Source organism: Aplidium turbinatum, chromosome 5 (assembly GCF_918807975.1).
Source record: "Aplidium turbinatum chromosome 5, kaAplTurb1.1, whole genome shotgun sequence".
In the NCBI taxonomy this organism is placed as follows: domain Eukaryota; kingdom Metazoa; phylum Chordata; class Ascidiacea; order Aplousobranchia; family Polyclinidae; genus Aplidium; species Aplidium turbinatum.
This window is the reverse complement of record NC_137476.1, coordinates 3,777,582-3,794,503: the sequence shown is the minus strand read 5'-3', so window position 1 is coordinate 3,794,503 and position 16,922 is coordinate 3,777,582. Positions and strand designations below refer to the sequence as shown.

The 16,922-nt window shown below is 35.5% G+C and overlaps 1 pseudogene across 1 annotated transcript; it reads left to right on the top strand.

The window, feature by feature from the left end:
• Window positions 1–5,403: 5,403 nt before the first annotated feature.
• On the top strand, window positions 5,404–13,424 carry LOC145769855 (putative ATP-dependent RNA helicase DDX5 pseudogene; annotated as a pseudogene). Its single transcript, XR_014289104.1, has 2 exons — window positions 5,404–5,709; window positions 10,506–13,424. The product of XR_014289104.1 is annotated as a putative ATP-dependent RNA helicase DDX5 pseudogene (transcript).
• Window positions 13,425–16,922: the final 3,498 nt, after the last annotated feature.

Sequence of the window (16,922 nt, the reverse complement as noted above, 5' to 3'; positions counted from 1 at the left end):
CACCTGTTGCAAAGTCCCGTTTGCATACGCAACAGTTGAGTAGAATTCGGCTATAGTGACACTTCGGTTATGGTGACACTTTTTCCGCGGTCCCTTCAGGTGTCACTATAGGCAAATTCTACTGTATTATTATTTTATCCATTCGGGTGTAATATATACATATATATGTTAATGTAAATCATTATTTGTTCAACTACAAAAAGTTTGCGCTACCATTGGTTTCATGTATTGCGAGGTACAATCATCAGGCGCATACTGAAAAACACATAAGCAGAAAATTAAAAGCTATACATCAAAGACAATTTTTTTATCAAGCAAATTTAGAAATAAAGTAAACAATATCACACCAAATCAGAAGAATCGGTTTATTTAAATACAGAGCTTTCGCCACACAAGTGTGGCTTCATCAGTATAAACTGCAACAATAATAAAGAATGATATACTATTAAGATGGTTATAAAATTTAATGAAAGTGTTAAAAAAGTAGATAATATAGTAAAAAAATAGAAAAGATCAAATATTATACATAACTATAAGACTTTAGGTCAATACACTGGATAATAAGATGATAATCAACATGTAAAAATTCAAATCTATTAAAATTGTAATTGGAGAGAACTTTTAACTATAAAACTAGTTTCTACGTATTGTAGCTCCTATCATTTGTCTGACTTGTCTGACTTCTAACGATGACATAGCCTACACTATTTATTATCGTGATAGCAAGGAATAAAAACAAACTGAACTGCTAATTCAAAGAATGTTGAGATGCAAACAAACTGAACCGCTAATTTAAACAGAACTAAATTCTAAGAATGTTGAGATGCAATGACATTGGCATAGCAACGATAGGTTAAAAGTAAAAATGCATTTCAATAATGATGTCATAATGAAAATTTTATATTAGAAATGAATTAAAAATGAACAAGGGAGTAGTAAAGAAAAAACGTATTGAAATGTTTAAATCAATCAGTGAAAGAAAAGAACATCTAAATCTAAAACGAGAGAATTAGGAAAATAGACAAAACAAGAAGGTCTAAAAAGTAGTTAGTAAAAAGATCGTCAGTAAAAGAGTGATAAGATAGTTTATTCTGATAAAGTGAATGTCTTCTGAGACACCGAGACCTAACCCTGGCACGCCGTCAGCAAGAAGCGGTTGACTTGATCACATCGAAAATTTTGTTTGAGAATTATTAAAATAAAAGTCAACCAGCCTCATGTGTAAAAAGAATATATATTTCGCTACATAATGAGCATCTTCAGTTCTGCAAACAAACAAACAAATTACTGCAATGACTGCTGCATAAAGGGAAACTATGCTGTAAGCCTCTATAATTAAAATGATGAGCAAAATTTCTTCAATATTTACACATTAAGAAAATTGTTTACGTCATGGGATATAAAGACCAATGTTTAAAGTGAAGAATAAAAACCAAGAATGGATTTGGTAAATCTTCTCTCGTCGGTAAAAGGCAGTTCACTCTAAGAGCTATCAATAGGTAAAATAAAGTGGTATCAAGAAATGAACTGAAACCTATTGATAGCTCTTAGAGTGAACTGCCTTTTACCGACGAGAGAAGATTTACCAAATCCATTCTTGGTTTTTATTCTTCACTTTAAACATTGGTCTTTATATCCCATGACGTAAACAATTTTCTTAATGTGTAAATATTGAAGAAATTTTGCTCATCATTTTAATTATAGAGGCTTACAGCATAGTTTCCCTTTATGCAGCAGTCATTGCAGTAATTTGTTTGTTTGTTTGCAGAACTGAAGATGCTCATTATGTAGCGAAATATATATTCTTTTTACACATGAGGCTGGTTGACTTTTATTTTAATAATTCTCAAACAAGATAGTTTATTCTCTAATATTTATCCCAGTAGGTTCTTGTGAGTGAAGTGTTTTAATCCAAAATTGTTCTTTAGTTTTTCTATATTCACACGTTTTGTTAAGTTTATCAATGGCAATGGCGTGAAAACCAACAGTGGTAATCAACAGCAATCAATCATTTTTGTTTTGGAAATTTAGAAATGTTTTGAAGATGTTACTAAGGAAAAGCGGACAATCATTCATTGTGACGTCTGAATAACAAATTAAATATAATTTTTTGAAAAAGGAAAGGGAGTAAAAAAAACTAAAGGCAATGGTTAAAAAAAATATGCGATATGGTAAATAAATTAAAGCGAATGCAAAAAGCAATAGGCCTGTTCGATAAGAAGCAGCAATTGAGCGTAGGCTAATTGTGAAGATGGAAAAAATGCAATAAACATGAAAAGTGCGTCACAAGCAATACTAACGATAATTTTTTAATTTAAATTTGTTGCGATGTCTACATTTTGATATGATTTCCTCTCTCTTGTTGATACAAATTGATTGATCAGCAGTTGCAATTAAAACTTTTTCAGTAAGGCACAAATCACATCTTCTCGATCCGCAGCGGTATGGTTTCGAATGGGCAATAATTTTCCAGTTGATTCTATACTCTTGATTATTACATTTCAATAACCAAATTAATTTGGAAAGTTCAGTTTCATTTTTGTATTTTATATTATTGAAAGACTTTGTGTGGTTACGGAATCTAGTTTTAAACTGTCCCTCTGTTAATCCGTAGTATTTCTTTTGAACGTCAGGTTGATGGAGAACTGTAGCTTCGTAGACTATGCATTCTGCAAGACAATTACCATTCAATGGGCAATCGTCTTTTTTTCGGCAATTGCATGTTTTTGCTGTTTTTGCTGCTGGTGTATCCGGGTTGTTTAGAATTTTGCAGTTGTGGCTTTGGATCAGGTCTGATATGTTCTTCATGCAAGAATAACTGAGTTTAATGGTATTACGGTTAAAAAGTTTGAAATATTTGTGATGAGATGTGAAGTGTTTATTAACAAGAGATAAAAATTGTTTTCCAACATTGGTTTTTACATTGGTACTAAAGGGGGGATTAAACCAGATGACGTTTCTTTTTCTTTGTTTTTTCACCGGAGAAATAGATTCGTACTTCAATGAGAAGTCATATCCACTTTTCTTCAAGGCATTGTTGTTAATGGTCTTACACTTGTCAAACTCTTTTTTATCAGAAGACAGACTGCTTATCCGCTTGTTAATCATCTGTGGAAGTTGTTTTGTGATTGAAGGAGGATGGTTAGATTTGACATTAATGTACAGAGGATTGTTGTTTTCTTTCCTGTATGGCCAATATTTGTTGAGATTTAGATCAAACGTTACGTCCAGAAAATCTGTGCAAGAAAGATTGGTATCAACTGTGATGCTGAGACCATTCATTTTGAATACTTTAATGAGATTTTTTCTTAACATATCCAAATGTCTGCCGTTAGAGTTGTGCACTATTGCAAGACCATCATCTCGGTATAGTCCAACGTTCGTGCTGCCAAAAATACTGGTAAGCTTGCTCAGCAAGTAACTCCCCACTAATTCACAAATTTCAGCACCATCATAGCTTCCCATAGTTACGTCAAATGTGCCTTTATTTTTAGATTTAACCCAAGGACCATTAGAATCAAACAAGAGAGAATTCCTTGCTTTCCAGATCGTGTCCTCTTGGTGAGGGGTAATTTTTGTGTGAAGTTTAGCAAACTCGATGGAATTTTTCAATAAGGCAGGAGTAATTGAAGGATAAAAATCAACAATGTCGAACTGGATGAACTTTGCTTTATGCTTATTGTTTGCAGCTTTAAACCAATCAATGACCATGGACGAATTACGCCACTGGTTTATATTAGTACTGGCAATTAATAGGCTATTGATAGAGTCCAAATATTTCTTGCTAATGATGCCCAATTCACTTTTAGCTGGATTGATTAGTCTGCATTTTATGTTGTTTTGAAAATTGGCTTTATGATCTTTCATAGTAATAAAGGCCTTTTTTGAAGCAAGAACTTCCATTTTATCGTCCAAATTTAAAGATTGAGCCGTTTCTTTTGCACTTTCATTAATCAAATTAATATCAGAATCTGAAGCTTTTTCGTAAGATCTGGTTATATTTTCCTGAAGGAGTTTGTTGTATTGTGTCTTTGGCAATTGGCATTCTGTATAAGTTAGTCGACTTGTCAGCAAAAGCAACTACTTCTTGTGACGATTGAATAGATGATATATCGCTACAAAATCACTTTCAAATGCTCGTAAATGTTCATTCGTAGGCGGAGAATTTTCTGATTTGAACCCAAATGATGTCTTCACATTGTCGGATGCAATACTTAAATCACTAGTTGATTATGTTAATTTCTGGATTATGTTAATGTAGGCCTATATATGTTATATAAGGCTTCAAATAGTAATAACTATATTTGATTTATGTTATATATGTTAATGTATAATATGTAATAGCCTATATGTAGGATAAATTTACAAAAGTGGCATTTGGAAAGGCATGCTATATAGCAGGATTTGGTGCAACAATTTATAATATGTATTATGACTGGACTGAACAGTCAGATAATTAAAGAGTTACACTGTTACAGCATAGGTTGATTTTCAGAACTCAAGTGCTTTTTCAGGTTACTGCAAACAACTGCAAAATATTGAAAAGGTTTCAATTTCAGTGATGGTTTTCGGGAGATTGTTCCACACTTTAACTCCACTAAACTGGATGGAATGTTGAGTCAGTCTTTTGGAGAAGTAGGGGAGGAAAAAGTTATTGTTGCTTCTGGTTGATATTGAGTGCAAATTGTTATTAAGTTGAATGTGATGGTCAGAAATACAAACAACTGAACTGAACAGCAACTCCAGGCAGCTTATAAACGTTGATTTTCCATTTAAAGCTTCAAAACGTGGTTTTCGTTTGGCTGGCTTGCTCAAACACTAAAACCTAGGAAAAGGTCAAAGTCCTGGGCTAAAACTTGATTAAATTTAAAAAAAAGCCGGTTTTGAGAGGACAGAATTCAGAACGAGAAACGTTTTGTTGAATATTGAAAAAAAAAAAGAATCCAAAAGACGTGACTGATGATCAGCCATTTAGCTAGGTAGTAGGTAAAAAGGTGATCTGTCTCGTGACGTAATATAAATAGACGTGCTTGCACACGGTGACACGGTTCACGATGAAAGAAAAGGTTTTTGGAAATTTTTTTAAAGAAAAATTTCTTTGTCGACACATGGTTGATTTTGTTGGATTAATTCTGACAAAAAGTAAATTCCTTACTTCAACTATGGCAAAATATTTCACTCTTTGCATTGTTGTAGAAATTTAAAAAGATTTCTAAAGGGTTGTAAGTATTGATAAATAAAAAGTGTATGACAAAAGTTTGCCAGTATTGCATTTTGAGTTGTTTATCTTTAAAATTACAAAGCACGTTTGAACACGTGACCAGACGTCACAAAGGATTTCGAAACGTGTCATCAGAGAAGTCGGCCATTTTTTTTGCGCGCGCGTGGTGTTCAGTTGTAAGGATTGGTGTTAACTGTCGTGTTAGTATAAGATCTGATATAAACTGTTCTTGAACGTGAAGCTTGTTCTGTTTCTCAACAAAATTGGAGAACGAATCAAGTTGCTCATCATGACACAGGTCACAAGTTTGATCTGTGCTCCTGAAACGTTCAAGGCATGCCGCTTCTCCACCAACAAGCTGAAGGGCGTTGGCGGGATGGCGACCTGAAGGATCAGATCTTGATAAAGTAGCTTCTTTCATCTTGTGGACCTGGGAAATAGACGCCTCCGGGTCAACAGATGAAGGAATTAACTATACCGTAAAAACCGTAAGTTCTTTTTTCAAGTATATTTTAGCCGTTTTATGTTGTGGCAATGTTTGCTTTTCTTAACTAGACTTGTGGTTATAATTATTTGTTTCAAAATATGTTTAGTTGTCACAAGTAAGGTAAACAACCACTAACTGTAACGGCTAATCATCTGTGTGTTAAATAGTTTAGGTTATATGTGAAAGTGCATGGCAGCAGATGTTTAAAGCTACTGTCATAAACTTTACATTTAGCCGAATTGAAATATGCACAGAATTCATATACTTGGATTAAATTTAGATTGTGTACACCAACCAAAGAAGCATTGAAAATCTTAATTTTTAAACTCCCCACCAAGTTACAACTTAAAAAGGAACTGCTTCGAATTGTTGTGGCTTAAAGCTTGAGCAATATTAACAATTATGATTAAAACTTTGTGAAAGTGGAATGTGCTGCTAGATTTAACCTCATACTGCAATTTTTTTTTAAATTAGTCGCTTTAAAGTTTAAACCATCACACAGGGTTTCATTATGCATCACTCAGTTTATTTGCCCAGTTAAAGGTAGTTTCATTTTTTGTCATGCTTGCTTTGTAGTGCACTGCAAGATCTAATCGATTAACTGAATCGAAGCTATGCGAAAAGCTATGATATCGTATTCTAAAGTTATTCAAATGTGAAACCCATTTACACTAATCGAAAAACATAGCAGTGGCTATATCTATAGAGCTGGACGTATGGCCATTCCATGTATTTTTTCAAATCTATAAAATTCTTATTGTGCATGTTGACAATCATGCTCGTAATCTCATTGACATCTCTTTAAAGTGTAGTAGTAGTCCAGTTTTAATCCGGTGATGGCCCAGTTGCCAGTGAAGCATAAGTGTAGATGAAAAAAACGTATGCAATTGTAATGCAGCATATTCCCCAGTTATAAGCAACTAGGTTTGACAAAAAAATCAAACTAAAATTTCAGAAACTATTGGATTCTAAGGCTAATTCAAAATGAGTTATGAAAATTTTGTCTCCATTATGGTTTCTTTGCTTGACTTATCAGTCGCTTTTGGTTGGCGTTCAGCAATTTTCGAAATGATCAAACAAAATAATGAATTTGGTGAGCAAAAAAGTGCCGGGCAAATCTCTTAACAGATGTTGTTTACAGAAATTAATCAGCAAAGCAACTAGTTTTGCATCGATTCAACACCTGTAGACATTTAACAAAGTATGTCCAATGGCATGACGTGAACAGGTAACTCGCCATGTGACCGTTCAATATTATTAAAACAGATAGAAAAATGCTGTTTTTAAAGAATTTGTAATGCTTTTCGAAGCGAATTAAGAAATATACCCATTTGTTAAATATAAAATGCACTTTGTAACATAGCCGGAAGAACTGTCGTAAAGTCAAGCATTTCATAAATGTTTATGGATGCACCCAAACTCATACCCTGAACAATTTGTACCTTGAAAAGACCGATAGAAAAAATTAAAAAAAGCCGAAGTCGGTGATTGCAGTTTTCCCAAACAAACAAAAACTCTTAGGATCATTACTGGAAGTTTTAAAATGTTTGCAGAAACTCCGATCAACCCTAACCCTTTTAAAATGTTTGCGGAAACTGCGATCAGCGACTTCGGCAAACTCTTTGGATCATTACCGGAAATTTTTAAATGTTTGCGGAAAAACGGAAACTGCAATCACCGACTTCGGCCATCTTCTATTTTTTCTATCGATCTTTTCAGTTTGTTTGCGAAACTCCGATCAGCGACTTCGGCTTTTTTAATTCTTAGGATCATAACCGGAAATTTTAAAATGTTTGCGGAAACTGTGATAGCAACTTCGGCTTTGTTCTATTTTTTCTTTCGATCTTTTTAGTTTGTTTGCGGAAACTCTGATCAGTAACTTGGCTTTTTTTATTTTTTTGCCGATCTTTTTAGGGTACGAATTAGGTTGCACCCAATGTTTATGACTTTATGAGTGTAATTCAACACACTGAGAAGCACTTAAATATCCTGAAGTCTTAGTGAGCTCACCTAACTGAGTACATTATTACCCGAATCCATTCCACTGCTCATTGCCAAACATGAATTAGATTCAGTACAATTTTTAAAAGTTTTTGGTATGACCCAACTGGGTATCGAACCCATGCCTATTTTCGACATCAGCTTAAATGACTTATTGTTTTTGCCTGAGTGAGATTCCATAGGTTCTCAGTTCGAGACAGCTCGGAAGATCTTCTTTAAAAACTTATTCACGTTCTTAGGGCTCAACTAATGATAGTACTTATTTGCTGCTTTCAGCTGTCTCTTGCATCACATTTTTAATTGCACTTGTGAGCATCAACTAATTTATTATGATTTTTCAATCACTGTATAACTTTGGCATTTTTCATCTGGGTCACCTTCATGTGAATACTGTTCAGTATGCATGCCCCACATTACATTTTGCAATAAAAAATGTTTGAGCACATGTCGTGCTGTACAGTGATTATAGCTTCAAAGGCTGATCACAAAATGTAGTCAATATAGCCTATGCCTGGAAAATAAAAGAATGAATTTAGCTCATGACAAAAGTAATAAATTATTGATAAAAATTTAGTTTTTGAGGCATTCCATTATAATTCAACAAATTTTAGAAAGAAATGTAACCACTAGGTTTCAAAAGGTGTTGGTTTTGATATATTTTGTTGTTTTCAAAATTTGAACTTGGGCAAAAAAATTTTTTTGAAAATCGGACAAGCGGTTTTTGAAATATTGCTTTTGAAATTTTGTTGCTGTCACTAGGTGGCGCTGTTGATGTTCTCAATGTTTTTTGATTTTAGGGTTATATTTTAGGTAGAAATTTGGTTGAAGTGTCTATTCCACCATTTTTCATATTGCAGAATTCAAAAATGGTCTCAATTTTAGTCTAAAAGCATTAGCTAAGGAGTTATGGGGAATTTAAAAAAAATTGATGGACCAAATGCCAACCCTCAAATTGTCATGTGGGTAACGAGATATCCCGCAAAAAAATTCTGTTCTTTAAAGTTTTTTGCATTTACTTCATGATAGCATAATATTTTTTTATGAGACTTTTGTCCTTTTTGCTCAATGCGATCAAAGATCTATTAATGCAATATTTGAATGACGCTTGCTTATGATGTCACAATAACAAATTACAGATTTCCCCAAAAAACTATTTTTCATTGTGAAAATTGCCCGGGAAAACAAAATTTGACTGCAATTTTGAAACAAGGGCTGGTTTTCCTGAGCAATTTTCACAATAAAAAAAGTTTTTTGGGGAAATCTGTAATTTGTTATTGTGACATCATAAGCACGCATCATTCAAATATTGCATTAATAGATCATATAACTTCTCATGCAAGTCTTTGATAAAAGGTTGCATTGTGCAAAAAGGACAAAAGTCTCATAAATGAACAGTATATTATCATGAAGTATACGCAAGAAACTTTAGAGAACAAAAAAAAAAGGGATATCTTGTTACCTTTGGGGGTTGGCATTTGGTCCCCCAGTTTTTTTAAATGCCACACAACTCTTTAGCTAATTCTTGTAGACTAAAATTGACATCATTTTTGAATTCTGCATCATGAAAAATGGTTAAATAGACACTTTAACCGACTTTCTACCATAAATATAACCCTAAAATCAAAAAACATTGGGAACATCAACAGCGCCACCTAGTGACAGCCACAAAACTTCAGAACGCAATATTTTAAAAACCGCTTGTCTGATTTTCAAAAAAAAATTTTGCCGAGATGCATTTTTCACATACTATGACATATGCTTTAGTCATCAAAATTGAAGACTTAGTGGTTATTTGGATTTGTTGAATTATAATCGAATGCCTCTTTTGCCTATTCCAACTACTTCAACCTTATTTGAGTTTTCGAAGGTACCTTGATTTCTAGGTGTGCTTGTATGTCATGTTTTTGTCTTTAAAAAAACAAACAAAAAATAAATCATTAGCGATACAGCCAGATGAAAATCATTTGGGCATCACTGAAACTGGGGTTTTTTTTCGGTCGTTCAACGGTCATTGACCAATTTTTTAGCAAAATTTTGGTTTGTATCAGCTACTTGAAAGGAAATATTTTCATCAGAAAAATTGACCGAAATAAATAAAAATTGACCGAATTTTTTCAAGTCATTTCGGACAAATGACCCAAAAAGTCTCAGCAAAAAAAAAACCAGCACTGAAAGCATGTGAAACATGCAATTTACTCAAATTTTCAGATGCAATTTACTCGACTTGCTAACTACTAAAAAATCACCTGTCTAGATTAACTAATAATTTGAAGCCAGATGTTCAATAGTTTTCTATGGAAACTTGAATGGAGGGATTTTGTAATATTTTTAGAAATAAATACTTTGTTAAAGAAAATGTGAAATAAATTGTACTTTTTTTTGAGTAGCGTTTTTTAAATTTCCATTTTTCAAAAAATGAAAATGACAGAAAAAATCCCCTCCATAGATATGTCGCCATTATACCCTGCTATAACTGCAATGAAGTTGATACCATTTTTTCAAGCCTTTGGTTAAGTTTAGGGATTGGCAGTGAATTTTTAACCAAACTTAAAAGGCTGCAACATTGTAATATTTTGGCTAATTTAAAAAATATAATCGTTTTTACTTTTTAGACAGCTTGTCGTAGATCTTTCCAGTGATGTATCTTCAATTGAGAACAAATTACAAAATTGCTCTTTGGTTGGTGAAACCTTAAATGAATATTGAACACAGTTGCAATTTCATCCAAGGTTATATGATGGTTTTAACTCTTGGTCGGTTATAGCCACTTTGTAACACCACCTTATTGCATTGCAGTTGGAATTCCACAAGGATTAGTTTTAGGCTTCAAATTTAATTGTTAAATCTAAATTACAATGCCTGGTTACTCACGAGACGGAGGTTATGGCGGCGGCAGAGGATTCCGTGGGGGAAGCAGTTATGGTGGAAGAGGCGGAGGAAGAGGATTTGGTGGTGATCGAAACGGAGGAGGTCGATTTGGTGGTGGGAAAAGTTATGGAAATGACAAGGGTGGGGGACCAGGACAAACATTACGTAAACCAAAGTGGGATTTATCTAAATTATCCCCCTTTCAAAAAGAGTTCTACCAAGAACATCCTAACGTTACAAATCGCCCAGATCAAGCAATTCATGATTTCTACACCCAGAAGGAAATCACTGTATCCGGAAAACATGTCCGTAAACCTATTTTCAATTTTAGTGAAGTCAACTTTCCGGACTACATCATGAAACAAATTGCAAATAATGGCTTCCAGTTTCCAACTGCTATTCAAGCAATAGGATGGCCTCATGCCTTAGGTGGGCAGGATTTGGTTGGAATTGCGCAAACTGGTTCTGGCAAAACTTTATCTTTTATTCTACCAGCTCTTATTCATATAAATGCTCAGGCATACCTTGAAAGAGGTGATGGGCCTATTGCTCTAGTTTTGTGTCCAACTAGAGAGCTTGCTCAACAGGTTCAAAAAGTTGCCAATGAGTTTGGTTCAATGTGCCACATTCGCAACACTTGTGTGTACGGCGGAGCTCCAAAAGGCCCCCAATTGAGGGATCTGGAGCGAGGTTGTGAAATTGTAATTGCAACACCAGGTCGTTTGATTGACTTTCTGGAACAAAACAAGACTAATCTTCGTCGTTGCACATACCTTGTTCTTGATGAAGCAGATCGTATGTTGGACATGGGCTTTGAACCTCAAATTCGCAAGATTATTGATCAAATTCGACCTGATCGTCAAACTCTTATGTGGAGTGCAACGTGGCCAAAAGAAGTTCGCAAAATGGCAGAAGATTTTCTCAAAGATAATGTTCATGTTCAAGTTGGGTCATTACAAATCTCAGCAAACCACAACATTTTACAAATTGTGGATGTTTGTTCTGAAGATGAGAAGCATGAAAAGTTGATGAAGCTCATGGAAGAAATCATGGGAGAGTCAGAAAACAAAACTATTATTTTCACCGAAACAAAACGTAAAAGTGACATTCTCACTCGCAACATGCGCCGAGATGGATGGCCTGCAATGTGTATTCATGGAGACAAATCGCAGCCGGAAAGAGATTGGGTTTTGAATGAATTCCGTACAGGAAAGTCCCCTATTCTTGTTGCCACCGATGTTGCTTCACGTGGACTTGATGTTTCCGATATTAAGTTTGTCATTAACTTTGATTTTCCGAATCAGTGTGAGGATTATGTTCATCGGATTGGACGTACAGCCCGTGCCAACCAAACAGGCACCGCATACACCTTTTTCACTCCAGGAAATGGTAAACAAGCTAAACAGTTGATTGAAATTCTACAAGAAGCCAAGCAACAGGTCAATCCACGTTTGTTAGAAATTGCACAAACGTCTGGCAGATTTAGCGGAAGAGGTGGTCGCAATGGTCGTTACAGAGGAGGCGGAGGTGGATACAGCAATGGGTACTCGGGTTCTAGAAATGGCGGGTATGGTGGAAAGTCAAATGGGTATGGACAATCCAATGGTTATGGAAATTCTTCTAAACCTCAACAAAGCTATGGGACTATGTCTGGCACCAATTACATGATGATGCCTGGGGGACCGGTACCAATGTAACACTACCGTTAAACACATATTTTGTAGTTAACATTTTTAGTCCAGTATTGTGCTTTCAAGACAATTTCAATATTGACCCTTGGGTTCACTTTCTCATTGAAGTAAACATTCAGTTGCTTTTGCCTGCCCACTGCTTTTCTATTGCTACTTGTGTATTTAATAGTTAATTTTTTTCAGTCATGTAGGCTCATAGGAATTTCATTGTCAGTTGAATTCATTTGCTGCTTTGAACCTTTCGTCTAGACAATTTTTTTCCACCCGGAAAGTTATTGAAATCTTGTGTTGAGTAGTATTTAATATGTTAGGATATTAATGTTCGAGCACATACCAGCTGTGTTTCAGGAAAGCGTACCTGTGATTAGACCAATTTTGTTTCCTAAACCAGCTTATTTTCGAATTTCTACTTCATGCTATTGTATAGACATTTCTTTGTAGTTGCATTTCATTGTGCCACCTCTAGGATAGCCTAAGATTTTTACTGGTGAATTTGAAAGATAACATGGCACAGTTTCTTTTCTTTTTTTCTTGTGGAATGGTAAATATTGTAGTCGCCATACAAATACTGCAGTTTGCTAAATTGCTACGGAGTAATGAGAATGTGGTTTGATACAAATTCAGCCTTTTTCCTCACAAATCACAACACTTTTCTTTGAGGGGCTAATGTGTCAGAACATGGACTTACAATGCTGTTTTTGTCGTTGTATATTCTGTAAGTATCCACTATTTCCATGTTGTGCATACAAATTAAGTCATAAGTTGTAATTTTCTTGGGGTAGCAATTGAAAACCTACATTGAAAGTGACTCCAACTAATCGTTGCTGTGTGGCAATTTTGATTTCCAAGCATCGTATGACGGGCCAATCAACTTTTCTTGTGTCGGTTCTTTTGCGAGTTATCGAGTTGATTTGTTAATTAAACAATTAAACGTGCTCCTATAGAGTATTAGAGTTCTCATAAGCGTATCGGTGAGTAAAAATTTATTTTTGAGAAAACATTCTTATCCATAACTTAAAACACAGTTAACATGATATTGGTTTGCGAGATAGCATTTTTTTAAGTTTTATCTTACTTCGTATGGCGGACGAGGCTTCAATTTTTCTACCACATCAAAGATGGTTGTGCGCACAATACACACTTTGACGGTACAATGCTTGAAATGTGCTTTGTAATTGAAACCACATATTCAGCTAATTTATGCTTTATATTCATTCGTAACAAAGGTTGGGTGTGTAATCACAACGGAGTCCCAAGACAGCAAATCAACCCTTTTTACATTGATCGAACGTTTGTAGACGTGAAATCATAAAAATTGGTTGATTTGCTGTCTTGGTCGTTCGTCAGAAAAACACTCATAGATGCAGCTGCAAGCACATCTCAGCCATCTACGCAAGATAGAACAAGTTTGAAAAGAATCTTTGGAGTCCAGAATAAAATAACTAGATAGCTGAATTAAAAGTTGCCAAATAGCTGGAACGCTTGGTCAATCTAATCAAAAGATAAACAACCCAAAATGTAATTGAGCCACTGAACTTGCGGTGTGTTCAGCAAAGATTACGAAAACGACTGGTTTTAGATAGGCTACTTTTAAAGCAGGAATTCAATGGCACGAAAGATAGAAACGGTCTAATTTGCTGAACATACGTTCCAGGTCGTATTCAGTTTTGTGGTTAGATTTATTGCAGTTTTGTGGTACGATCGAAATTGCACGAACTAAACAGTTATGATGACATAAAGGCCCATGTTCTGGGTCGACATCACTCTCTTCATTGTGGAGTTGGCTCGGAGCTACAATTACTGTGTAGATCAGTGGTTTCCAGCCGGGATGCCGCGAGGTATTGCAATACGACCCATTCTTTATTTTCGTCCCACCTTTACGTACATTAGCTCGGTGGTTACGCGCCCGACTCAAGTACACGTGGCGCAAGTTCGACTCTCGGGATGTACGCTTGAGCAACGCACGGACTGCTTTCCATTCAGCGGCACCTAGTGAATGAAATAATTCCCCGGCAACAACACTTCAATAATCGGAAAACTTCACTCTGTCAATCTTGGTAACCGGTTCAGCGTCAAAAGCCTCTACAACAGTGGTTTCAAAACAACCTGGGGTCCGCGGACCCCTTGGAGGTCCGTGAGGAAGCATTTGGGGGTCCGTAATTACCTTGATGAATTTTGGAGAAAAAAAAAAACGAAAACCGATGTTTTCACTTCCATTTCTCTCATTAAATTTTGTTGGGTTGAAAAAGTTTCGGCATGGCACTTAGGGTCACCTTAATATTCAAATACTGCTGACATTTCTTGAACAATTTATTCATTTTCCTATTTGAGCTACTGTTTAACCCGATATTTGCTGCGAGAGTCATAGTGGCAATGCAATATGACACAGTACAGTAGTTGTGTAGCATAATTAATACAGTACAATAGTATGTTAATTGAGTTTCAGGCAAAATTTAGGTAGGGGTACGCAGAATTAATAATTTGTCTAAAGGGGGCGTGACAACAAAAAGGTTGGGAACCACTGCTTTACAAGTATGCAAAACTACCAGGAATAACCAATCAAGGCTTTGTCAGTCCGAGGATAAAGATTCAAAACCAACCTGTTAAGTGTGGATTTATTTTAACTCCGATCCGAGGTAAGCCTTTGTTTTCTAGCCCAGGCAAAACAACGTGAAAGAGATTTTGACTCGTTGCTGTTCTTTCCATGAAAACGTTTGAAACGCATCATTATTGCCATGCTTCATGATTTTATTTTGCGTTTCACGGCGCACTGAGTCAATTTTTTTTTATTTTTTTATTATCTTTATCCTGCATTGCGGGAAAGCGGACTTGAGCGCTATGCATCGGTGTACACCTTCCGACGTACACCTGACCCACGCTGCAGCCGACTGCAATGGCTGTTTCCGGTTGACTACTCTACTTATGACTTTTCCACCAGCTGGATAAAAGTAATTAATTCGGCCCATGTCTTGTTAATCCTAACTGCTTCACAGCGTGAAGGAAATTGGCAGTATCCGTCGACCTTTTGTTCTCACCACGGCTTATAAGCGACGTCGATACAGGAAAAGCTTCAACTTTGGTACGATGAGTTACCGTCGCTTGCGGTTGAAATTGCATAAAATTAAACATAAGACTTGGTGCCAATACATCTAGAGCGACAATTGTTTTTCGCAGACAATGATGTCCTTTCAATCAAACAAAGCATAGGCTACAACGTTATTGCAATGACTCAGTGTCATTTGGAGTATGATGTCCTTTCAATCATGTATTAACATTTGATGTAAAATGTGAGATAAGTATTGAAAGTGATCGGCTTGTTTCTTTTGATTGCATTTTCCTTTCTCGTGACATATTCAACGTTGTGGACTGTTTTTAGATTGTTCTGTTTGGGCCACAACGCTTTTTTGAATAATTAGAAATTTACCTACTGTAGAAGCTGCGCTGTAACATATTATGATTTTGGTTTCAAATCTTTCCTTTTGTCCGACACACTATCAAAAGCAGAAAAGGCGTCGATGTTCCCAAAGCTTCTCACATATACTTGTAAACACTTATTCCCAAGTCGACATGTAAAGATTTGAAATGCAATACGCTTCTCATTTGTGTAGGATAAACCAGAACATCACGCTTTTGTGAAAAGGACGATCGTTCCACCACGTTTATACGTGATGCGGCTTAGTTGAATCAATATATTCGAGGCTTCTTGTACCAGGTTCACTGTCACTGATAAACTAAACCGCAATGCAGTACCTCGCAAAGCAATTGTAGCGTAACATTTCCATGTGCTATAACTCGTCATAAATTGTGAAAACTTGTGTATTTACTTGTCAAGTTGTCTCATGTGCAGTATAAGTTATTAAGTTTACATAGCAATGTCACAATCAAATATTATCTCCGTTTACCAAACTAAAGATATGAACTTATGCGACGTCTTGCAATGTTGAATCGACGGAAAGGCGGGTATCGGGTAACTGCCAACCTGAACTGAGAATGCATGAAAGAAATCGTTTGTTGTCGAATGGACGTGACGTCATAGAACGGTGAATCGAGGTAGGCTAGCGGCGAGAGATATTTTAGTTAGATAATGACACGCGGCAGCGAGTTTACATTGAATAAGAATACCTTTATTTTATCCATTTCTATTTCCATTCTTCCTAGTTTCGTCTCACAATAAAAAACAGATGAAGTTACGCATATTTACTAAATTATTCAATAAACAATAATACATCATCCAGCATTATGTCAGCGCTGATTGACTAGACATATTCACGAGTTGTGTGAGAATTGTATTCGATTAATCGCATTATTTATTGTTGGTAACACCTGCAAAAATTCAAGTAATTGCAGACTCTGCCTTCATAAGTGTAGTTTAGAAGTAGCCATCTCATATTGAGCCAATCGAATCAACGTAAAATAGAACGCTTTTACTTGATAGCGCGTGTGATATATAGGTTTTATCTAACAACTACTTTCAGTTACATTGAAAGTGAATGAGTGAGCATTATGCAGTCTGTGACAAGGACTGGAAATGTATAATCAGAAAATATAATATCATAAAGTATATTGCGTTATGTACATCTAGTAATTTTTATGAACATGGTATCATTTTGCAGGCAGGCGTTTTTATAGGGAAACAAACTTATTCCATAGTTTG